Here is a 26477-nt window from a genome sequence, read left to right on the forward strand (position 1 = left end):
TTTTATAATGTATTCATCACATTTTATTATTTTTGGTATTATTCGTTATTTTTCTACATGGTAAGGTACATCAAAAAGACCATCTGACAGTGCTTCCAGAAGGAATATTGGCTTGAAAACACTGAAAGTATTGAGGTAGACATAGCGTTCTTACTCCTTAGGAAGCCGTTGAAACGATCTGGTCGTTCGATCGGGTGGTTGATCTGGATGAAAAAAGAAATAAACAAGCGAAAAAATTAGTTAAACATAGAATCTAGCTTTCGCGTCTTACATGAGAAAATTAATAATAGACAAAAATGTCATGTTCGAGTATTTCCACTTTCTTGACAAAATGTCTACCATTCTGGAAGTTTCTTCAAGAACTCCATCCTTTGGTAATTTCCTATACAATTTGACATTATTATTTGATTTGATGCTTATTTGATTATGGTCAATGAATTAACTGCTTTGCTCATGTCCGAAATAATTCGTTAGATGCATTTCGCCATACAAATATTTTCCGCGTTACCTTTTAGCAATTTTTCGTGCATAGACACTGGCGCATGTGCGTTACTATGTGGCGAGTAGCGAATCAGGACATGCATGTAACCCATTATTTGAACATATAATTTGACTGGAATGAAACGACTCGCCATTTGAATCAAATGAGGTTTCCTGTAAACGAGTAGACATCCTTACTCGTTTACAGGAATGAAATTCCCTGATATTTCCAGGTTTTTTCCTGGTTTTGTAAATTAATTCTAGGTTTCAGAAATGCTCTAAAATACATATATGTTCAGTATATAGTTAGTTTGAAATAAGTAAAATCTTATTTTAAATATAGTTTTTATTCAGCTACGAAACATTTGAACAAAAAATCAAATGATTAATTTGAAAGTGTTTGTAGTTTAATGGTTATTGATGCTTTCAGATAATTTTATCAACATCATGATTTTTTGAAAAGCTTTTGGAAATATATTTAATTCGAGACGAACATTTCTAAAGGTCCTAACTAACATTTTTACTCAAATTGAGTTATCACTTTTTTCCAAATCCTCAGCATAAAATTTAACGATTTTCATTTAAAAGTTGACTTTTTTTTATTTATTAACCTTAAAATTCGAAACGAACAAAACGACCCAACTGCATTATCGATAATATCGGCCAGCTCTGTTGATGGGACATCTTGCTCGCCAAAGGTCCCATCTGTCATTTTCGATTTTTGTTTACAAAATTGCACATGGGACCTTTGGCATGCAAGCGAGCTCTCACAGTAATTTTGAGTTAAATTAATAAAAATGGATCCTACTCAAGACCAATTCCGGATGTTCATACGTAAGTAAAGTTCAGTGCATTGAATAAGATTAAAATTTAAGGATGAATAATATTTCAGAAGCAGCATCACGTCGAAGCCAAAGATCCGCTGGCAGCAGTCACTATGGTAGTCAACCTGCACCTCCGCAGAAAGATGATTCGTGCGATGAAAAATTCAAGCTACGGGAGAGTTGCAAATGCCGAACCTGCACCTTCAAAAAAGGATAATTCAGTTTTTAAGCTCTCTAAGAGGAAAAGCGCTGAGTCGCCACGGAGCTGGAAGGAGCGCACTGGAACTTTTCAAAATGGTACGGAGACTCCACCAAAGCAGCATGCTTGATCTTTTAAAAACGGTGTGTTTAGGATTACGTAGATTATATTGCTTTCAACAGTTTCAGGTCAGGATGTGTCATCAGTGTCTACCAAATCAGCACGGCGCTCGTTGAATTTCGATAGTTTGCGTCCAAATTAACTGCAGGACAGGTCAACAATCCTTCAAAAACAGCAGCATTCATCGTGTTCCGTTTCATGAGATGAAAATTTCAAGCTACGGGAATGTTGCAAATGCCCGTACAACGGATTGGATTTTGCAACAGAATCACGCAAAGTACAACAGATGTAGGTTAACAGTTTTATCCAACACTCGAGTCAAAAGCAGTAAGTAATTTTCTCGATGTACAAATGGCACATACGTATAACGATTTTCCTTGCTTGGTTGTAGGCAATCTCTCCTCTACAGTAGCCACGCCACCCATATATCGATCTTCGAAGTCTCACTCTGCATCCATCAAAGGAAATGATAAATCACTGAGAAAACTGATCAGTGATTCAACGGCTACAGAAGAAATTATCGATCTTGATTCGATTTCCAGTTACTGTAAAGAAAACGTCGTTAAAGCAAGTCACCAGCAGTATCGAAAAAAGGTTATTGAAGAAAGAGAGCAGATCAGCCCAAGCCTGGCTTCTACAAAATGCAAAGAACAAAATATAATTTCATTGGATCATCCATACAATAAGGGCTCATTCACAAATTTCATAACGCTTTAGGGGGTGGGTGGGTGTCCGAACATTGTTACGGCTCATACAAAAATAGTTGAGTGTCAATACAAAAAGAGTCACGTGGGGGCGGGTAGGTGTCCAAAATGGTCAATTCGTTATGTTCGTTCGTTATAAAATATATGAACAAGCCCTAAGGTGTTCGAACTCTCAGTGTCACCCTCCATCATGGTCAAAGATGTGAGAACAAATCTAATGTCTTCTGCGAGGTCTGTTGTTTGCAATCTTCTTTAAAGTATGCCAAAAAAAAAACTGCATGTTCTGATTTGAAGTAGATTGAATATTAATACATTTTAATTCCTCCCTCAAATTTTGACAGATTCGCGAATTTCGGCTACCACTTGCAGTCTTCAACAGTATCGTACACTCATATGCACTGGATAAGTTCTCCTTTTGTAATATTCATCCCATCCTCTTTCCCTCATTACCGGGTACCCCCGTTGGTTTGACCACATTTAATCTGAACACTTTTTAATTTGTACCCCGCTAATTTGCACATCGTTCAGATTAAAAATGGTTCAAACGTCATTCAGCTCATGGAACGGAGTAAAGTGAAATGAAACGCTGTGGAACGGAACGCAGAATCAAAACAAAACAGCCAAAAGGGTAACCAGAAGTACGATTTTCTGTTGTTCGTAGGGTGACTAGAAGTTCAAATTAAAAATGAACCCCGATGGTTTGCATGAGGTACCGTTCAAATTAGCGGGGGTGCACGGTATTATCTTAAAGCGTGTATGAGTAATATCATAGACTGTACCCTGCATACCTTTGATACAAAAGTAAAAAATATACAACACAGAAATCTTTTTTTTTTTTTTTTTAATACCTCAGTATTGCCCAATAATTTAAAACATATTTTACTCTAGTTAACATAAATTTTATTGAAATGCATTATTCTTTACAAATTTAATCAAAATTTACCAGCTTTTATTGAGTTTTACAAATGTCCCAAGTAACAAAGGTATTCTCATAAAGACCCATTTGATAGGTCCCAACTGACAATAAAAGTGCAAAAGGTCTCATGTGATAAAAATATCCAAAAATATTGTCTGTTTCATTCGCAACAAAACGCGCCGCCAACTTTCGAACAGACTGAAAAAATCGTCGCCAGCAAACCAATCAAAGGAGGTGATTTGCCTTTGTGTTGGTAAGACTAGCGAAAAGTCAAATTCACAGCGGTTGCTTGGCTGGCGACGATTTTGGCGACGGTTTCACCGGCGACGATTACAAATCGTCGCGACCGATAGGGTGCAAAATTTACAATAACGTAAACATGTGATTTTCCGCAGAATTAACATCATTTTTGAATTTTTGAGCTTTTTTCGCGTCTAGAAATGAAGTACAACCTCTTATTTTATGTTTCTATTCTAATTGGCATTTGATTTTCATCACGATTTTTTCGAAGCTTATTTTCTCCGATAAAGGCAAAAGTCTGATGGGACCTTTAGAAATGTTCGTCTCGAATTAGAATCTAAAATAGCTTTTAAAATTAACTTTTCAATTAAATAAATTATTTCATTTAGGTATTTATTGATGACTCAATTTTTTATTCAAAGTGAATAAATGGCATTTTTTTGTTTTTTTCTTAGATTTCTACAAAAAATAACAATAATACTTATAAAATGATCTGAAAATGCCATTCAGTCGAGTCTGATCTGACAAAAAATATCTTTTCAAGAATTTTGCTAAATTTTCAAATAATATTACATCTGCAACTCATACCTTTCATATTCATTCATTGCCAAAATATAGTGCACACAAGATTGTAATCATATTGGAAAAAAATCGTATTCCAAAACAAGAAATATCTTTAGTTGAAATATTTGTACTCCATAGTTGGCATATGATATTTGTGATACACAGCGAGAAAGTTTTTATTTTGGAAAAAAATTTTGATTCCCATAAAGACGAAAGAAATCTCGCGTAACTTTTCAAAACGGCCTATCTAACAATTCACACATTTCGAGTAAATCGAGCTTGAAGGTTGTGAAAATATATTTTGAAACTGTATCAAAATGAAACAATTTTTCCCCACTGTGTTGCTTGTAGAGGGAAGCAGTGTAATAGAGTTCAACGTAAGAAATGAAATTTTGTCAATTTATTTGGAAATTACACTGAAATCTATAAAAACATCAGATAGGACGTTTTGACCAAAAATATGTACATAGGATAAATCACATAGGTCGTTCTGTTTCAACAATTGTTACATTGGACATTCACTTCAGTCATTTTGTTTCAGTTATAGTAGCATCGGACATTTTGATTTGAGCACACAGCAAGCATGTTTTATTTCATTTTGTATCCACGTGCGTGTAACTGCTTCAACATTCAAGTTGAACTGCTCATTTTGTTGCAGTGTGATAATCGCAGGCACCAGCTGTGCTTTGTTTTGATTCATGTGAAGAAGGGACGAATGACCTTCGGGTTAAAGTCCCTCACAAACAACAACAATTTGATTCATTCAATGCCACGCCGTCACTTTTTTCTCTCCGTCTATGTAGTAATAAATGAGTAGGTAATAATCACAGTAGGCAACGACTTAGGACAGACATGAAATAAATTGTAATGACTGACATTCAATAAATCATCATCAAACTGATTGGATGTGTTTCCTTCAATTCAGAAGTGGGATACAGCTAAAACTCTAAGATGATTTCAAGCAGCCAGAGCCCTTCGGATATGCAAGATTCGGAAAATTTCGGAACTGGTTTTCCTTTTGCGAATCAACAGACCTCAACCGAAGTTATCAATCATTCTGGAGCGCAAACATCATTGGGAGGAATTTACAACAGGGCGAATGCATGTCGAACGGTAGCCAACGGTGGTTCAAGCGAATTCCATCAAGAAAAATTCTTTTCTGGAGAAGAACTTTCTCAGTCAATCAAACTGGATGAGTTATTTTTTCTGCTGCCAAACTACTCTGGGACCAGCAGCGAAAATTTTGAATATTTTGAGAATGTAGTGAAGCAATTAAAAAAGGTTTTCAAGATCGACGATGAAATACTGAAGTTGCTCATTTTGAAACGCTTAACGGGAAACGCACAGCTTTGGTCCACGGCTCATCCAAATTTGATGCAAATGGATCTTCAAGATTTTCTCAGCAACATGAAGGAAGTATTTTCGGTTCCAAAAAGTTCATTACAACTATACAAGCATTTGGAGTCAAGAAAATGGAGGTTCGGTGAGCCTTTTGGACAGTATTGTATTGAAAAACAGATACTTGCGATGTCATTACATCTTTCGGAGTCTGAACTGATCGAGTACCTTGTCGAAGGGATCCCGGATCTACAATTGAAGACTCAGGCAAGAATACAAAAGTTTTCAAAAGTTGCAGATCTCAAAAAAGCCTTTTCGTTGATCAACCTTCGTCAGCAAGTCATGCCAGCTTCCGTTGTTCATAATAAGCAGCAACAAGATCGTCGTCAACAAGAACATCACATTGACCACCAATTATCTAGGAGAAATCAAACTTACTGTGGATCAAATCCGATTGGAGAAATTAACACCACAAAAGACAATCTGACTAAGCTGGACGTATTGAATGGACTGGTAGATTTAAAAGTTATTGATATTAACCAACCGTTAAAAGCTCTTTTTGATACAGGTAGTCCTGTTTCTCTGATACATCTTAAATTTACGAAACCTGAAACAATTACTAAACATGATAAACGAAAAATTTATAAGGGTATCGGAGGAACACGATTGACCATTTTAGGTAGTTTCAGTACTAATGTTTATGTTCAAAATGTTTCATTCAAGGTTAACTTTTTGGTTGTTCCTGATTCAACCCTGTCGTCATACGATGCAATTATTGGCCGGGATATTATTATGAAACCTGGAGTTCGAACAATTATTGAGAGAAACCACATAAAAATTTCCAGAACACCTGTAATTGAAAAAATGAATGCTGGACATCTTGATGAAATGATACCCGTTAATTCTGTTCTTGATGATTCGAAAATTTCGGTGAATGTTGGACACGTAAGTGATGATCAATTTGTAAAATTTATGGATGTTTTAAAAAGGCATTATTTATTTTCTGACAAACCTTTGCAACCTAAAACAAAATTTGAAATGAAAATTGATTTAAAATCAGGTACTCAGTTTCATTTTAAGCCAAGACGGTTATCATTTGCTGAAAAATCCAAAGTAGATGAGAAAATTAAAGAACTTTTACGCGATAACATTATAAAAGAAAGTGATTCTCCTTTCGCTAGTCCGATTGTTTTGATACCAAAAAAGGATGGTGCTATTAGAATGTGTGTAGATTATCGTAAATTAAATAAGGATACTCATAGAGATAATTATCCTCTGCCGTTGATCGAAGATATTTTAGACAAATTAAGGAACAAACATTTTTTTTCAGTTTTAGATTTAAAATCTGGATTTCATCAAATTAAAATTGCCTCTGAATGCACCAAGTTTACGTCTTTTGTTACTCCATCAGGCCAGTACGAATATTTACGTGTTCCATTTGGACTGTGTAATGCTCCTGCAGTTTTTCAAAGATTTATCAATAAGATTTTCAAAAAATTGATTGAAGACGGAAAGATTTGTGTTTATATTGATGATATAATTATATTTTCTGAAACTTTTGAAGAACATTTAGAAATCCTGCAATCCGTTTTCAAAATTTTAAGTGACAATCTTTTGGAGTTAAACTTAGACAAATGTAAATATTTATTTGAAGAAATTGATTACCTAGGATATACAATAAATAAACATGGAAGACGACCAAATAAATCGCACATAGAAGCTGTTTTGAATTTTCCTATTCCAAAAAATGCTAAGGATGTTCAAAGATTCATAGGTTTAACAAGTTATTTTAGAAAATTTATTAAAAATTTTGCAACAATTGCAAGGCCTTTATATAGTTTAATGAAAAAAGATTCAGTATTTATTTTTGGCATTGAACAACAAACTTCTTTCAAAAAACTCAAAGAAATGTTAGTATCAGCACCAATATTGTGTATTTTTAATCCTAATGCGGAAACTCAGCTTCATTGCGATGCGAGTTCATATGGATTTGGAGCAATGTTATTACAAAAACAAGAAGATAACAAATTTCGTCCAGTTAGTTATTTCAGTAAAAATACAGATAAATTTGAATCTAAATTACATAGTTTTGAGTTAGAAACTCTTGCAGTAGTGTACGCGATTAAACGATTTCATGTATATTTATCTGGAATGACTTTTAAAATATTTACTGATTGTAATGCTTTAGCGCAAACCTTGGTTAAAAAGGAAATTAATCCTAAAATTAGCAGATGGGCTATGTTTTTGGAGAATTATGATTACAAATTAGAATATAGGGATGAATCAAGAATGAGGCATGTAGACGCTTTGAGTAGGCAAAATATGTCTAAGATTCACGTTTCATCTCAAAACTTTGAAGTTGAAGAAATTAATTTATTACAACCAGAGAATATCGAAAGAAATGTAATATTGGCTCAAGAACAGGATGAAAAGCTAAAAAACATAAAACAGCATCTAGAGAACTATACATTTCCAAATTTTGAATTGAAAAATGGCATCCTTTTTAGAAAAAGTAGTGATAAATTATTATTAGTTATTCCGAAGCTTATGATAGATAGTATAATACGAATATGTCATGACGAAAATGGACATATCGGTGCAGATAAAACAATGATTGAAATAAAAAAGCATTACTGGTTTTCCAATATGAAGAAAATTGTTAGAAAATATATATCAAATTGTCTAAGCTGCATATTTTATAGCCCAAAAGATGGCAAAAAAGAAGGATTTTTAAAAAACATAGATAAAGGTAATGAACCTTTCAACACAATTCATATAGACCATTATGGTCCTATTCAATTACCGTCGAGTGGAGGATTTAAACATATTTTAGTTGTAGTTGATGCGTTTACTAAATTTGTAAAATTTTACCCAACAAAGACAACTAATTCAGATGAAGTTATAAAACATTTATCAAACTACATTAATTATTACAGTAAACCAGTAAGAATTGTGTCTGATAGAGGATCTTGTTTTTCATCAGTTAAATTTAGAAATTTCACAAAAAATAATTGTATAGATCATGTTAAAACTGCAGCATATACACCAGAGGCAAATGGACAAGCAGAAAGGGTTAACCGAACATTAACGCCAATGCTTTCTAAATTAATTAATGATACTGGTTTGAAATGGAATCTTCTTTTGAACAGAATGGAGTACATATTTAATAACACGTATAACAGATCAATTAAAAATTATCCTAGTATTTTACTGTTTGGGTTACGACAGCGGAACTTAAATGTTACAGATCATAACTTAGAGGCATTTGTAGATAATTTTCAAAATAATAATAATCGAATTGATTTGCAAACTGAAAGAGATAGAACAAAAGAGGTAATTCAAAGCAGTCAAGCCTATAATAAAATGGTAACTGATAAAAAACGTAAAAAGGTTACTGAGTATAAAGTTGGAGATTTTGTTGTGCTCAAATCGATTTCGCCATCAAAGCTTTCGGAAAAATTTAAAGGGCCTTACATCATCCATAAAATTTTACCAAATGATCGTTATGTAGTAACTGATATAGAGGGTTTTCAGGCATCTAGCATTCCTTTTCACTCAGTATGTTCACCTGGAAATATGAAGCTGTGGTTATCTCCTAATAATTTATTAGAACAAGATTTAAATGACGATGAGGACATCGGTTGATCAGGATGGCCGAAATGTAGTAATAAATGAGTAGGTAATAATCACAGTAGGCAACGACTTAGGACAGACATGAAATAAATTGTAATGACTGACATTCAATAAATCATCATCAAACTGATTGGATGTGTTTCCTTCAGTCTATGTGTCCTATGTAACAACAGAAGGAGGGGAAACGTTGAGCTGTACATGGGACTTTTTGCTTTCTCGCTGTTTCTCTCTCAATCTTCCCCCTCGTTTCAATGCTGGTTTCGCCCACACTTGTTCGTGTGTGAGTTACCCACTGCACGACGGGTGGTGACGACTGTGTTGCATTCGGCACCAGCCGTCGGCGCAAGCAAGAAATAGCGGTGGGAAATGATGACGATGACGGCGCCGTCGATTGTGTTGTAGGAAACCAATGCCAAACAAACACATACAGCTTCTCCGCTCTTCGGTGAATGATTGCTCTGCAAATATATGTGCGCAAGTCACGCATGCACGTTGCTCGTGTTGCTGCCGTGCCAAAATACAGTTCTGTGTACCTCGTTCTCTTTTTGTTATTTATTTGAACGTATTCAATATTGCGAGGCAGAGCGACTCTGAAAATATCGACATTTTGTTGCGGTGTGCTAATCGGAGACACCAGCTGTGCTTTGTTTTGATTCATTCAATCCCACGACGTTTCTTCTTCACTCCGTCTATGTGTCCTATGTAACAACAGAAGGAGGGGAAACGTTGAGCTGTATGTAGGACATTTTGTTCTCTCACTGATTCTCCCTCAATTTTCCCCCCGTTTTTATGACGGTTTCGCCCACATGATCATGTGTGAGTTTCCCACTGCATGACGTGGTGGTGGTGACGGCTGTGTTGCAATCAGCACCAGCCGTCGGTTGAAACAATAAATTGCGGTGGGGAATGATGACGATGACGACGCCGTCCATCTTGTTGTAGGAACTTGAGAAAGGAGCCCACGCCTAACAAATACATACAGCTTCTCCTCCCTTCGGTGATTGATCGCTCTGAAAACATGTGTGAGCAAGTCGCGCATGTACGTTGCTGCCGGGAAGCATATTTATATGCTTGATCGATCATGCATCTGAATTAGATTGATACAATGACATCATGATGCTCAATCTTTTGCTCAATATCATTCCCCTATATGCACGCAATGCGCTAATAATATGAAAAGAGAAGTTGCAGCAGATCCAATCCTGCGAAACGGTAAAACATGGTTTGGCAAAAAGACCAATGTACAGTTTTGTGTAACTCATTCTCTTTCTGTCACTTGAGCGTTTTCAATTTTGCGAGGCAGTGCGACTCTGAAAATATCGACTGAAATGATTGAGAAGCATTTATTATGGCATTCTATACATCTAAGTAGTGTCTCAGACACGCTTCTACAAATCATTCTACCTTTTAAACTCCATTCCAAAGCTTTATTTAGGAATGTCCAATGTAACATTAGAATCGTGTTTATTCATAAATGTTACATAGGACATGTGGTTGGTTCTCTGATCAAAGGTCCAATGTAACAATTGATTAAAAGCGATGCAGTTTTGAACATTGGTCATTTTGTTAAGCTTTGAATAGATTAATTTGTTGTTAATATATCAGAACGAGTGTTCTAGTGTGCTGCTAAGTGGTGCAACGCAAATGATTTGCAATGATAATCTCGATTTGTTTACATTTGTTACTTAGGACGTTTTGAAAAGTTACGCGAGAAATGTATCCAAATAAAGTTAGTAAAACTAAATAAACTAAAGATAAGTATTTTTTTTGCGGTTTGGACAAAAAGCAAAACTATCAAAAACTAACAAAGCATGGGCAAGTATTTTTCTGCATTGAATACGTAATTTAATGTGGATAACATATGGAATGGGGGCCCAGATAGCCGTAGCGGTAAACGCGCAGCTATTCAGCAAGACCAAGCTGAGGGTCGTGGGTTCGATTCCCACCGGTCGAGGATCTTTTCGGGTTGGAAATTTTCTCGACTTCCCAGGGCATAGAGTATCTTCGTACCTGCCGCACGATATACGCATGCAAAAATGGTCATTGGCACAGTAAGCTCTCAGTTAATAACTGTGGAAGTGCTCATAAGAACACTAAGCTGAGGAGCAGGCTCTGTCCCAGTGGGGACGTAATGCCAGAAAGAAGAAGAAGAACATATGGAAATGCCATGGAACGATTTCAATACATTTTTTAACTTTAATCAAGTTTTGGGAAATTGCGAAACATTCAATAAAATTCTCACTAAACTGGGAACAGAACAACAGCATGGCATTTTTATACTAAATAAATAAAAGTCACTAAACAGTTAACGAATTTTACAAGTACCGTGTACCCCCGCTAATTTGAACGGTAGTCACCCTAAAAACGTGTTTCTGGTTACCTCTTTCACTGTTTTGTTTTGATTCTGCGCTCCGTTCCACAGCGTTCCATTTCACTTTACTCTGTTCCATGAGCTAAATACTGCCTCAAAATAATTTCCCTGAGTTTAGGCGAAATTCCCAGATAATTCCAGGTTTTCCAGGTAGTATACACTCTGATCTCATTTCTCAACTCACTTTACCAGTAGAATAAGGCCAACTGCAATTCTTGTGACTCTTCGCATAAAATGCTCAAAAACATGATTAAGTATTTTAACGTTGGTTCTTAAATAAATGGATAAATTTTGTTAGCGTTAGCTTAAAGTATTTTTATGAAAAGTAGTGTTCAGAATAATAGTAGTGAGAGCAGATTTTCAAACAAAATGCTCAACTTTGGGATGCTGTAACTTTGTTTTCCTGTGAGCAATCGGCATGAAAGTTTAGCAGAAAACTACGAAAATATAACTTTATCATCACAAAATTTTATTTGCTAGTGCTTAACTTTTTAACCGGTACTGTGAAAAATTTTGTGATAATAAAATTGAGAATATTTGTAGTTTTCTGCCAAAATTTAATACCGATTAGTCACAGGGCAACAAAGTTGAGTATTTTGTATGGAAATCGGCGTTCACTACTATTATTCTGAACACCTGTACTTCTGGAACTCTCGTTGCTCGTGAATGTCAGAAATAATTACACAAAACTTCCTCTGATAGTTTCTCAGCACTACCCGTTTTCCGTCGTCAACGTTGCAGACATTTTGTTACGCAATTTTTTACGAATTCTACATACAGCTTCATCATTATGTTTTTCATGATAACTTTTTTCTGATCTTTCATTTCATTTTCATTTTCATTTTGCAGCGTTTGGTGGGGCAATGAGAGCGCAAGTCAGTCCAAAGCCGGGAGAAGGGATAGGTAATGGCCGTAATAGTCTATGCGGACCACTTGAACACCATCGGAAAGGATAAGAAGGGTTGGGGTAGGGTATAGGGAATGGAGAAGACTTGACACAGTAATGCGATTAATGCTGCAAAATGTAAATGTGCTGAAAGCAATTTAATTTGAGTTTTGAAGTTTGATTTGACTTATTAAAATTCCAAATAGATCGGCCATTATACAAGTAAGAAAGAATATGCTGATCGCTTTCTAGAAATTTTATAAACAACAAAATAATAACAATATGAGAGTGATGCTAAGGGCTGCTGATGGCACAATGCGACGCTTGAGGAGATTTTGATACTAATTGAACATTACAGTCAACTTTCGTTCGTTGCACTAAACCCGTGGCCCGATTAGTGAAAGACTTTCACTAATCGGGCTAAGATTTGAGCTGTCAAAACACCGATTACAATAGAAATTCAGAACTACCAACATTGACAAATTGCGGTTTATGTCAGAAAGTGACGCTTGCCTTCGTTTTAGGTGGGCTATAGCCCACTTAACGGGAGCCCAATTAAAACGAAGTGCAATTAAACGTAGTGCAACGAACGAAATTCGACTGTACTATAAAGAGCGCAATTCAATCGATGGTGATAACTTTACAAACTTTATCTGTTTTTGCACTGATTGATTTCAAAAATATTTGATATTATTGATTCATTTGTTTGTGTGATCTATGTGTTAATAATGGAAAAAAATTACATACCCTTGATGATAATACTTCCCTGACCAGAAATATTATATTTTGAGCGCCCTTTCCGAAGCTATTCTATCCAGGTATCCATGTACTGCTTTCAATCCTGAAATTATTCTTATTGTGCATGCTCATGCGTTATATTAGTGATGCTCATAATCATGCAACAGATAAGAAGGAGAGAAAAAGAGAATATAGGAACAGTGATTAGTAATGAGTTAATTATGTAGTTTTGTTAGAATTATAAACAATTAAACAAGGGGCTACCCCGTTTGGCATAAAGTCATTTGGCATAAAGCCATTTGGCATAAAGTCATTCGGCATAAAGGTCATTTGGCATAATGGTCATTTGGCATAATGGACGTTTGGCATAAACAAAGAAATTTGAAAAAAATAGATAGTTCTACTTAAAAGAAGATCTTGTGATCAAAAGAAGGGAACACCGTCGATGAAAATGTTAGCAGTTATATTGCCAACATAGGAAAGAAGGCAAAATTGTCAATGAAAATGTTAGAATGTAGTAGTTACAATGTGTACCACTAGTTTAACAACGTAATTAGAAAGAACAGCCTATGATCAGAAGAAGGAAAAATCACATGTGAGAATGTTAGCAATGAAATGCTAAAAACATACCCAATTTTCAATGATTATGCCAAACGTCCATTATGCCAAATGACTATTATGCCAAATGACCGTTATGCCAAATTATTTTATGCCAAACGGCTTTATGCCAAATGACTTTATGCCAAATGACGTCCCCCCATTAAACAATAGTAATGAATAGCTTATAAAATGACTTTGCAGCATAGCTGAGCCTTTCGGATCGTAAGACCGATGTATAAAAATAATTTGTTTCGAAATTGTCCGCGTGGTCTTCTAGTGCTCCTATTAGATAAGAATCAGTCATAGACATACATACCGAATGCTCGCCATGACCCTATGACCAACATTTGTATATGTATAGACTTAGCTGATGTGGCTTTTCTAATAGGTAGTTCTTTCACTAATTGATTGTCTTCAAAACTTGTCAAGTATAGAAAATTGATTTTATTTCATTTATTACTGCATTGTACTTATTAAGTATTAGGTATTATTTTATGTTTTTATCACTATTGATATTATCAAGGCCAGAATTCCCAGTGAGTGAAGAATTTTATAGTACTAGAACACCATAGAAGATCGCTAAACGTTACCTAATCATGGAACGGGTTTTTGCTCTATTATTTTAGGTAGATGCTATTGATCTCCCTTTGCTCCTATCCGCAACCCGGTGCACGCGCCCCGTTGGTTTTCGAAAACCTCGTAGATGATTACAAACCGTCAATGGCATTCCCAATTACTACCCCACATTGCACATTCAAGGGTCTGATTGTGCTCCTAACCCACCCTCAGTTCGTAATCTTCTCGCCATCTTGAAATTATATTTTCCCGAAGTGAAAGTAATTTTGATGAGTGATAACCTAGTGCAGCCCAACTGCATAGTACAGTAGTTTAACCAGAATCTTAAGGTCAGAAGATAAAATCTAAATTTTGTAATAAAAAGGTTGCCATTGCTTTGAAATTTACCCAACATCTAATCAAAACTACTAACAACAGCGATCAATTATCAAAATTCATCGCTCCCTGGAAAATATAATCCCAAGCCCAGGGGGAAAATATAATCCCAAGCCCAGGGTTTTTCAGGATAACTTTTTTTCTGATCTTAAAAATAAAACGAAATATTAGTTACAGATAAGTATCGAAGACTTTTAATTTGTATTCAAGAGAAGTAGTTATTGACTACTGGACTCAGTCTGGTTCTATTTAGCTATGAATAAGTGAGTTTGAGTGAAATTTTACACGAATATACAGATTACTCTAGTATTTTTAAATCATCCCCTTTAATTCTGTTCAGGACTTTTCCAAGAGTTTCTTGAAGAATTCCTATAAACTTCTACCAGGGATGCTACAACGCATCATTTACATGTAAATTTAACATGATAAGATTTCGATCTACTTCGTCGCAAGCGCTATTATTCGTCGTATCTTGTATCTTGTGTTCGTCCACTTGTACACCAAAAATGTAATGGTTAATTTGACCCTGGATTACGGGCCGTAATTTACGGCACCCTTAAGTGATAGTTCGTTAAAAAATCAACTCAGGCAATTGCACAATAATCTTCAAACATTTTTTAAAACGTTCAGTTTTCAGTGACTTTTAGAACTTTCAAATATTCTCTTGCAAGAATACGTTTTCATTTTCATTTTGCAGCGTTTGGTGAGGCAATGAGAGCGCTAGTCAGTCAAAAGCCGGGATAAGTAATGGCCGTGATAGTCTCTGCGGACCGCATGAGCACAATCGGAACGGATAGGAAGGGTTGGGGTAGGGTATAGGGAATTGAAGAAGACTTGACACAGTAATGTGATTAATGCTGCGAAATGTACATGTGCTAGTAGCAACTTAATTTGAGTTTTGAATTTTGATTTGCTTCTTTAAATTTCAAATTAGCTAGTAATTGTACAAGTAAGGAAGAATAAGTTGATCGCTTTTTATAAATTTTATAAACAACAAATAATAACAATTTGTGAGTGATGCTAACGACTTACCACGTTTTAGGAGCTTTTGATAATTGTTCAACTACTATAAAGAACGGAATTCTATGGATGGCTACGACTTTACAAACTTTATCTGTTTTTGGTGCTGATTTATATAAAAATATTTGATATTATGATTAGTACATTTGTTTGTGTAATTCAGGAGTTAATAATGAAGCTGAGGGTCGTGGGTTCGAATCCCACCGGTCGAGGATCTTTTCGGGTTGGAAATTTTCTCGACTTCCCAGGGCATAGAGTATCTTCGTACCTGCCACACGATATACACATGCAAAAATGGTCATTGGCATAGTAAGCTCTCAGTAACTGTGGAAGTGCTCATAAGAACACTAAGCTGAGAAGCAGGCTCTGTCCCAGTGGGTACGTAACGCCAGAAAGAAGAAGAAGATAATGAAGAATTGTAACTTACTCTTGATGATAATATATACTTCTCTGACCTGGATTATCGTATTTTTAAGCACCCTTTTCAAAGCTATTCTCTCTAGTTATCCATGTAGGGGGACACGGGGCAGTATGGACACCCTAAGGAATTTGCCTATTTTGACTGTAAAAACATGAATATTATACTGTTTTTTATGTGCAGTCTGCTTTTTAAAGTTCTTGAGCATTTGTTAAACATCAGGAAAAAAATATTTTGTTTATAAAAAAAAGGTTTAAAAAAAGCTTATATTTGGTAGTCGCCTTCAAGCTAGCGGGGCAAAGTGGACACCCCCATGGGGCAGTATGGACACCTCAATGTTTATAGGAAAATTGCCCTGCGATCGTTCTCAAAACCTCGAAAAATGAAGTACATATTCAGGAAACCATAGTGACAGGTCACTGTGCCACTGAAAATATGATTAAAATCAATTTACGACATTTTTTGTAGAGATGCTTTCAATATTGCCTCCAGGTTAGTTTTAATCAAGAATTGACGATTTTCAACCGATTTGTTGTTCCACTTCATAATTATTGCATTGAATGCTAAATATTTTTGGATAATTTTGTGTTTGAAGTTATATTTCTTCCTCTTTGAAGTGCCAGCTCTACTTTGCCACCCGGTGTCCATATTGCCCCAACAGTGTAAGAAATTTCCCTATAAGTTTTTCAATGTCTTAAAGTACCAGATTGAAGATTCAATCAATAGCTACATTATCGGTCAACTTGCAGTCATTTTCTTCTGAAACCTTATTTGGTGAGGTGTGAATGTTATAATTTTCGAACCAAATAAAACCATGCTCAATTTTTCGATTTAAAATCAATGTTTTGAAATTTTAGTGGATAGTTTACTCTTCCGATAGGCAACTGAAATGTTGTTTGCATTGAAAGTGTAAAAGTATTCGCCTATGCAAAAATACAGGGGGTGTCCATTCTGCCCCGGGTGTCCATACTGCCCCCGGTACCCCTACTGCTTACAATCCTGAAATTATTCTTATTGTGCAAGCTCATGCATTATATTAGTAATGATCATAATCATGCAACAGATAAGAAGGTTAGAAAGAGAGAATATAGAAGTCTTGATTAGTAATGAGTTGATTATGTAATTTTGTTAAAAATATATACAACAGTATAAATAACAGTACTAATAAGTAGATTCAAAATAATGATATTACAGCATAGCTGAGCCTTTCCGATCGTAAGACCGTTGTATAGAAATAATTTGTTTAGAAATTGTCCGCGTGGTCTTCTAGTGCTCCTATTAGATAAGAATACGTCATAGAATTACATACTGAATGCTGGTTACCCATGACCAACATTTTAAAATATATAGACCTAGCTGATGTGCCTTTCTAATAGGTAGTTGATTATCTTCAAAATCTTGTCAAGTATAGAAAACTAATTTTATTTAATTTATTAGTACAGTGAGGCTACATTGTCTTTATTACATATTAGGTATTATTTTATTTTTTTTATCACTAATGTATTATCAAGGCCAGAATTCCCAGTGAAGTAATAACTTTATAGTATTAAACACCATAGGAGATCGCCAAACATTACCTAATCATTGAACGGCGTTTTGCTCTATTATTTTAAGTATACTTACATCTATATATACATCTCTAGCTGCTATTGATCTCCCTTTGCTCCTATCCGCAACCCGGTGCACGCGCCCTGTTGGGTCTCAAAAAACGTCGTATAAGATTGCACAAACCATCAATGGTATTCTTATATACTATCTCACATTGCGCTTTCAAGGTTCTGATTGTGTTCACAACCCACTCTCAGTATGTAATCTTCTCACCTGCTTGAAATTATATTTTCCTGGAGTATAAATGATTTCAATAAGTGGTAACCGTATTATGCAGTAATTTGAAAATGATCACTAAATCAGAATATCAACAGAATCTGATTATTGTAATAAAAACTTTGCCATTGTTTTGAAGTTCATGCAACCTCTAATCAACACTAAAAAATACAGCAATCCAATATCTAAATTCAAAAAAAAAAAAAAAATAACAACTATTGACTACAATGATTTCTTAGCCTTCACCCTATTCTAGCAATTCACATTTTGCATTAATCGAGTTTTTATTTCAAATAAAAATAAGAATTTTCAAGAGTCTATGAGTTTTTATAAATCTTCAATCCAACTAACCATTTTAGCGCTATAAGCCTCGATTTTTCTACTTTATAAAAGCGAACGCCGCATAAAATTGAAGCTATAAAGAATGAAACGATAAGCGTTAACATAGCTTTAGCGTAATCGTCCTGCAATTACACATCCTAGCTGAATATCGTTTACAGTAATCCTAAGTTTTTTGAAACAAAAAAAAAATCACGGGTAATGAAAATGAGAATCTAAAATATGTGGGCAAACCGACGACCAGCAGGTTAACGTAGCGGAAAATACCCGACAAAAGTCTTCTCTACGGGAGACACGTAACGAGGGAAGAAAAGAAAAAACTTAACACACGGAGCTCGGTCTAAATACAACTTTATTCGATCGCGGTACATTCGTAACTGTTTCTCTCTTGTTCGTCGACTCTGTCGACTCATCATCGGATATCGCAGTGGTGGCGTTAATAAATATCGCCCCCACCAACACTCCTCCTCGATATTGATGTTACGCACCACCTTCGGCTCGACCATCCTCGTCAGTCAAACCTAAAGCAGTCGCAAACTTTCTCTGCTTCACGCCTCCGACCGGCTTGGTCAGAACATCGGCAATCATCGTCTCCGTGGGGCAGTACTTCAGGGTAACCACTCCGTTCTGTACTATGTCCTTGGTATAGTGCATTCTCGTATCTATGTGCTTGGATAGTCTTGATTGGCGCTCGACCTCCACGAAACAAATACAACTGGTATTGTCCTCGTAGACGACAGTCGGCTCACGTTGTTCCGCATCGAATTCGGCCAGTAGTCTCCGAAGCCATACCACCTCCTTGCAAGCTTCGGACAACGCGATGTATTCAGCTTCCATGCTGGATAGGGAAACGTTCGCCTGCTTCCTGCTGGCCCAGCACACTGTAGCTTGTCCGACCTGATACACGTATCCTGTATTCGATTTCCTATCTGAACTATCACTAGCCCAGTCCGCATCGCAATATCCGATTAGCTTGATTGGCTCAGATCTGTTCGTAGACAACTTCAGCTTGTAGTGGCTTGTACTCAACAGATACCTTACCACGCGCTTAAGCTCGTTCCAGTCAGTTTCCAGAGGATTGCTCACACACCTTCCCAAAATCGCAACGCTCGCTGCGATGTCCGGCCGAGTATTAATCGAAACGTAGAGCAGCGCTCCAACTAGGCTGTGGTATCGCTTGTTATCCCGCAAACTCTTGCTGTCTTTCCGGCTTTGGTAGTAACCAACATCTAGAGGCAGCTTCGATCCCTTGGCTTCGCTTAATCCGTATCGGCTCGCAATCTTCTTCACGTAGACTTCTTGATCCAGGTTGTAGAACCCATCTGCGTCCTTGGTAACGCGTATCCCCAAGAAGAACGATATCTCTCCAAGTGACGAAAGTTTCATCCGCTTCGCCAGTTCCCTTTGGGTTCGCTGTATCTCCTCAGCATCGGTACTCGCAAGCAACATATCATCCACATATATCAACAAATAGATTCGCTCGCCATTTCGCAATACCTTAACATACAAGCACGGGTCAGTATGTGACTGCTTGAACCCCAACTCCTTCAGTATCCCGTTGATGGTTTCGTTCCACACTTTAGCCGCCTGCTTTAAACCGTATAGGCTCTTTTCAAGCTTGCAGACTAGCTTCTCCTTGCCTGGCTGTACGAATCCTTTCGGTTGCTCCATATACAGGTCTTCCTGCAACCGCCCGTTGAGATACGCCGACTTCACGTCGATATGGTGTACGCTCATCCGTTTGTGCCCCGCCACGGTAAGCAGAACCCGTAGAGTGTTCTGGGTTGCCACCGGAGCGAAAACCGTGTCGAAGTCTACACCAGGGCGTTGTGAGAACCCCTGCGCAACAAGACGAGCTTTAAAACGGGTCACGTTACCGACGCTGTCCTCTTTCCGTTTGTACACCCATTTGCATCCAATGGGCTCTCTTCCGGTAGGCAATTCCACAAGTTTCCAGGTCCCGTTCTGTATGAGCGAGTCGTACTCTTCTTCCATTGCGACCTTCCACAACGCATGGTCGGAACTCTTAATCGCTTCCACGTAGCTAGTAGGTTCCTGCTCGACAGCCATTGCAACGTCCACCACATAATCTCGAAGATGCTCCGGACGCACACCTCTTGTGCTCCGAACAGGTCTCTGACTTCGGTCTTGCACGGCTCGGCCAACAGGAACTTCATCCTCGCTCTCCAAATCGTGATATTCCTCGTCCGACTCTTGATGCTCCTCCTGAACCTGCTGTTGTGCGGCCTGCTCCTCCTGAACCTTAGCTTCGGTCATTCCCCAGTCGAGTACCACACACTCTTCACCATCCTGGGCGTTCCGACGATCCACTGTCGAGGAACCATTCTGCAGCTCCACGAATCGAGCGTCTCGGCTAATGGTAATCCTGTTGGTCTCCGGGTCGAGGAATCTGTAAGCCTTGCGGTCTTCGCAGTAGCCCACAAACAACAACTTCTGAGCCTTCGCGTCCAACTTGCCACGTTTGACATCCGGGATATGCACGTATGCTGCACTCCCGAACACCCGAAAATGCTTCAGCGATGGCTTCCTTCCAAACCATCTCTCGAACGGCGTCTTGTCCACTGATCGCGACGGCATCCGGTTCTGGATGTAGCCTGCCGTCATGACTGCCTCTCCCCAATACTGCTTATCGAGGCCTGCATCCAGCAACATGCAGGTTGCCATTTCCTGGAGGCTGCGGTTCTTCCGCTCTGCAACCCCGTTCTGTTGTGGGGAGTAGGCAGCCGTGTACTGAGCTTGGATTCCCTCCGAGGCATAGAAATCCTTGAGCTCTTCATTCACGTATTCGCCTCCGCCGTCGGATCTAATGACGCAAGGTGCTCTTCCAAAATGCGTTTTTACGTATGCCACAAACCTTTTGATGCACCCGGCCGCCTCAGACTTTTGTCTCAAAAGACAGACCACAGTATAGCGGCTGTAGTCATCTATAAGGGTCATCAAATAACGACAACCTCCGGGCGTGACACACTTCATGGGGCCGCACACGTCTGTGTGCACCAGGTCCAGAATACGACCTGCTCTGTTATTTGACATTTTAGGAAAAGGAGTACGAGAAAGTTTACCTTGCAGGCAGTGTTCGCAGACTTGCCTAATTCCACAATCTGTCACCTGGAAGCCATCGCTGAGATCCTCTGCTTCGATGCGCTGCAGCACCGCCGGGTCGCGGTGTCCAAACCGCCGGTGCCATGTGTGCTGGCAGCTATCCGAATGCCGAGCCTCCTTGCTCAGCTTGGCATCGTGCGCCACACTCAGCTCGTACAGGTTTCCACTAAGCACTGCCGCTGCCACTTCTTTCCCATCCGTATTCACTATCGTGCACTTTGACCCGCCGAATTCCACCTTCAGTCCTTTTTGCGTTAATTTTCGCACTGACAACAAGCTACTGTCTAGCTTCGGAAGGTACAAAACCTCCGTGAAGGTAATGTCTCTCGCGCGGCCGTCACTGTCAACGCACTTCACAATTCCTTTTCCGATACCGGCCGATCTAGTCACCGATCCATCAGCCAACACAACGTCAATCTTCACTTTTTCGTTCAGTTCGCGGAAAAATGCTCGCTCGTTCGTCATGTGGCTCGAGCAGCCACTATCGACGTACCACGAACCACTGCTCCGATTGCTTCCGATCGTGAAACAAATCGGGATTTCCGTTTCGACAGCCTGCTTGGCTTTACGCGCACTTTTCTTTTTATCACTTCGAGAACCTTCTTCTTTCTTCTCTTGCTGCGACTGGCAGTCACGACGAAAATGGCCAGGCTTGCCACAACCATAGCACACTTTTTTCTTCTGCCCTTTATTCTGCAGCTTCATCACTTTCTCACCTGATTCCCCGCCAGAGCGTTCCACTCGGCGCAAATATTCGTCAACAAGCTTTTGCTTGACGAATTCGATGGTCTGATCCGCGTCCGGACGGCTTTCCATCGCCGTCACCAATCCGCCATATGATTCCGGAAGGCTGCGATAAATCATCGCCACCTTTAGCGGAGTCTCCAGCTTCTGACCAGCGCATTCGAGCCGATCAAACAGCTCCTCCAAATCGAAGAGGTGTCGCTCCACATTTCCACCTTCCGGCATATTCAGGCTGCAGATCCTCCGAAGCAGCGACACACGGGATGTCATTGTCGCTTTGCTGTGGAACTTTTTTAGTTCGGCCCACGCATCCCTGGCCGATTCAGCGTTTTTAATCAAATTGAGCTGATTATCCTCACACAGCAACACAATTGACGCCAACGCCTTTTGATCCGCTGTCACCCAAACGGGGGTGACCGGTTCCGGCTTCGCGTCGTTCACCGCGAACCACAACTCGTCCCGCTTTAACAGCATCTCCATCCGCAGCTGCCACGTACAATAATTCTGGTTGTTGAGGCGTGGAAATAGCACTTGTTTCTCAGCCATTTTCGATTCAAATCAAATCCACTGCAGAAAGTTATTTCTTCACACACGCGCGACACGTCCGAACACGTTCGTCTCTAACCTCAACTAACGTTCTCGAATTTTCTTCTCGTGTTGCGTCGGTTCGACTCCCAACCGATCGAGCAACACACACACAGGCAACTGTTCGTACCGCCGCCGACGCTACCGACGCCAACGTCACCGACTCAACTAGCGCTCCGCTTCCCCACGCCGAAAGCAAGCCAAATTGTTTCCTCGCACAAATCGCACTATTTTCCAATTTTCCGTGGGAAAATCTCACTGGCACTTTTCTTCGGCCTCTCCTGGGCTCATAACCTGTGGGCAAACCGACGACCAGCAGGTTAACGTAGCGGAAAATACCCGACAAAAGTCTTCTCTACGGGAGACACGTAACGAGGGAAGAAAAGAAAAAACTTAACACACGGAGCTCGGTCTAAATACAACTTTATTCGATCGCGGTACATTCGTAACTGTTTCTCTCTTGTTCGTCGACTCTGTCGACTCATCATCGGATATCGCAGTGGTGGCGTTAATAAATATCGCCCCCACCAACAAAATATACAGCCAATACTTCACCAAAATCATAAAAAAAAAACCTAACAAACAATATATTTATAAGAACTACAAATTTAAAATAAAATAACAATTTTAAAAATTCTCAGTTTTTACCAAGAATGTTCAAGTATTTTGTATGAATTTCTCTGAAAACTGGAGCTCCTCGAAATATGCCAATATTCTGCAAACTTTCTAAAAACTCTTCAGTCTGTATTAATAATTTAATTGTTTTAGTATTTTCAAGTACCTACCATAAAACGGGGTGAATAGAAAGAAAGCGACCTGCAGTTAAAAATATTACTATTATGTCACGATGAACTTTGAAAATCTACTATAATATATGTTGTTCATTAGTTCAATAGCAAGAGTAGAAATCATTAAAAAGTATTGATTTTTACAGAAAAGTGTTAAATGTGTTTTTATGCGCCCCATTGCGGGGTGAATAGAAACATACAATATTAAAAAATATTAAGTGTATGATATAGTTCTGCTTCTTGACATTACTACCTCTTTGGGACAAAGCCTGCTTCTTAGCTTAGTGTTCTTTTGAGCACTTTCACAGTTATTAACCGAGTTCTCATCTTTTTAGTGGACTAACAGGGTTACACATAGGATATTAGGGAGTAAAATGAAACATCTGATCATTCCACTTCAAAGGCCCTGATCAAATAACTTTTTAAATTTTAAAGTTAATAAATTGTTATTAAAATTGCAAACACCGACTACGCATCAAAATGAAAGCATGCAACTACAAAATGCGAAGGATTAGGATTTCCTTTACTTTTTTTCTTCTTTTTCATCACTTTGTCCCACCTCATAATACAATTTCAAGTTTTTTTTTAAGGTTAATCGCTAATAGATATGTAAAATGATGTGAACAGAAAATTAAAACCACTATAATAATTTATTAAATTATTATTATTATGATAACTAAATAAATAAAGTTATTAAGGCTTTCAAAAATTATTTGAGGAGGGCTAATTTTTATTGTTGGAGCTAGAATTTGGCCAACGGAAACTTTATTTTTTCACAAAGTAAACATAGCTGTTGTTTAAAATTTTAACTTCTATTTATTAGGCTTAACCAAATGCAATTTAATTGAAATTCAGTGAAACAATTGACGATGATAACAGTGATAATGCAGGGTGCTCACTATGTCCGCATAGACACAAATCTCACGAAGTAAGCAACAAATACTTGGGCACTAGCAGAAAGCTTGAAATAAAATTATCAGGGACGATGGTTCACTTTTACCTTAGTTTAGTTGCTTCGAAAACGTGAGTAGGGGCACGAGTCGATCATTGTGATGGCTATTTTTGGATTTAATTAAGTTTCACCTTAACTATAGTTTAAAACAATCTTTTAAAAGCATGATCTTTGAGCAATCCCCGTTTTAGACCGGTAAGTCACAAATAGTCAGAACATTGTCCAAGAAATTTCAATTATTTTCAGCATATTGTTTTGTACTGTTAACTCTCCTTTACTTGATATTTGGTATCTCGATATTGAGTTAGAGAACCGTAGTAAAAGTTAGTTTTTATGGTAACCTCGATGGTCCCTTGGATTGGATTTGCACTAGTTTTGTGCTCTCCAACTCGATTCCTCCCTAACTCCATGGTTCTTTCAATATCGAATTATGGAGAGTTGACTGTACTCTCTGGGAATGCTCAATTTCTATAAAAACTTGCCAGCAGATACCTGTGAAGGTATTTCCGATGGAATGTTCGGAGATAATTTTTACCAACTTCCAGGATGAATTTCGAAAGAACTAAAAATAATTCAATAAAATTCTCAGGAGAATTATCTTGAGAAATGTTCAATTATATTAGGGACGCTCTATGATATCTCGCATTATTCATTATTTCGCCCAAAAAGCCATTGGTAACCAAATGTGTAGCTCGCTGTTTCTAGGCAAATGAGTACGTATTTTGGGTACGCCGCACCACCGACGACCCATTAGAACCAGCCCATGCACTGTATGTGGTGTACAAAATGCACAGACATTACCCTCAGACCCTTTTATCCCCGGAACCACATTACGGTATTTCTTCGGGGAGATATTTATGATTGTCTATCATTGCGCAAAATAGCCATTGCCTTTTGATTTGCTTACCTATATAGCTGTCGGGTCCCCAGCTGGTGGGTCACCGTATCAGGTTTCATTCCCCAGCTGATAAGATTCGCACGAAATCCTCCTTCTCTCAATTGTTCTTCCATCCGATGGACGTAAAGGCCCAAACGCAATGGTAGCGGAACGGCAACGGAATGCGGAACCGGTTCGCCAGCGTGAACTACAACAAGCTTGTCGATTCAGTGTTGGTTCAATTTCATCCGTTGTCAGCTCAGTCGAGATGGTGTGATTCATACTGGCGAACCGGTTCCGCATTCCGTTGCCGTTCCGCTATCATTGCGTTTGGGCCTTAACTTGTGGATACGGCAATGGAACCGCAGGTAAATCCAGCAAAATCCATCCGCTTGCAAAATAGATCGTTAACAGCTCACCCCAATAGCCGTTGTCTGGGAGGGAGAAACCAATACAAAATTTCTGTACGTCATAGTGAGCCGAGATTTCGCTGTCATGAACTGTCACTGTGAGCCCAGATCTCAAACATTTGACAAATATGAAAAAAGCGCGTAACTGATTAAAACACATTTTCGTATTTCTTCAAAAGTGATAAAAATCGAATGAAAATCAATTCATGCACATAACGCAAGTAATGTCACGTGAGCACCATTTAATCTGATTGAACATAAAGCATTGAAAAACACATCGTTCTACTTTTTCCAATGAAAATGAATATTTAGTGCATAGAAAACTGTGGCCCTGTTTTCATGTTTGTCAGGAAAGATCGAAGGTGCACAACAAAAGGAAACTACCGATTTTCTCGAAGCCTGCCTTGATTGTTGTTGGCAAGCTGGAGTTATCTTGCAGTTCAAAATAACGTTGCCTTATATTTCGTGTGTAGTATCGGTGCCTCCCTCCCAGGCCGTTGTAAACAATCGTTAAAAGACATCCATAATCACGGAAAATGTCCGCGTCGGATGAGAAAGGCGACACCGGAGGCGGGAGCAATCGGCCGGCGTGTCGGAGGTTGAAATCAGGGATGAACCCGATGATGAGAACGATGGGTCCTCCAATGGACATTGACGGATCTTCTCCTCCTGCATTTGACCCCGCAGGACTGGGACTACACCCCTTTGGGACAAAGTTACGGAATGCCCGCCCGGATACGGAAGAAGATTGTTCTTCGACGATGATCTGCTGATCAACGATCGGATTGCCCGAAAGGATGGTACTCATGGGGCACAGGGTCAGCTAACTCATC

At 38.4% G+C, this 26477-nt stretch overlaps 2 long non-coding RNA genes across 2 annotated transcripts; one reads left to right on the forward strand and one right to left on the reverse strand.

Annotated features, from left to right (window-relative positions):
• Positions 1–25453, reverse strand: LOC110679042. The gene is made up of 2 exons (XR_002502160.1): positions 25265–25453; positions 1–203 (listed from the first exon to the last, which is right to left on the reverse strand). It is a non-coding gene; the product is annotated as an uncharacterized LOC110679042 (long non-coding RNA).
• LOC110679041 lies at positions 1123–2258 on the forward strand. Its single transcript, XR_002502159.1, has 4 exons — positions 1123–1314; positions 1373–1601; positions 1686–1950; positions 2015–2258. It is a non-coding gene; the product is annotated as an uncharacterized LOC110679041 (long non-coding RNA).
• Positions 25454–26477: the final 1024 nt, after the last annotated feature.

Source organism: Aedes aegypti, chromosome 3 (genome assembly GCF_002204515.2).
Source record: "Aedes aegypti strain LVP_AGWG chromosome 3, AaegL5.0 Primary Assembly, whole genome shotgun sequence".
Classification (NCBI taxonomy): domain Eukaryota; kingdom Metazoa; phylum Arthropoda; class Insecta; order Diptera; family Culicidae; genus Aedes; species Aedes aegypti.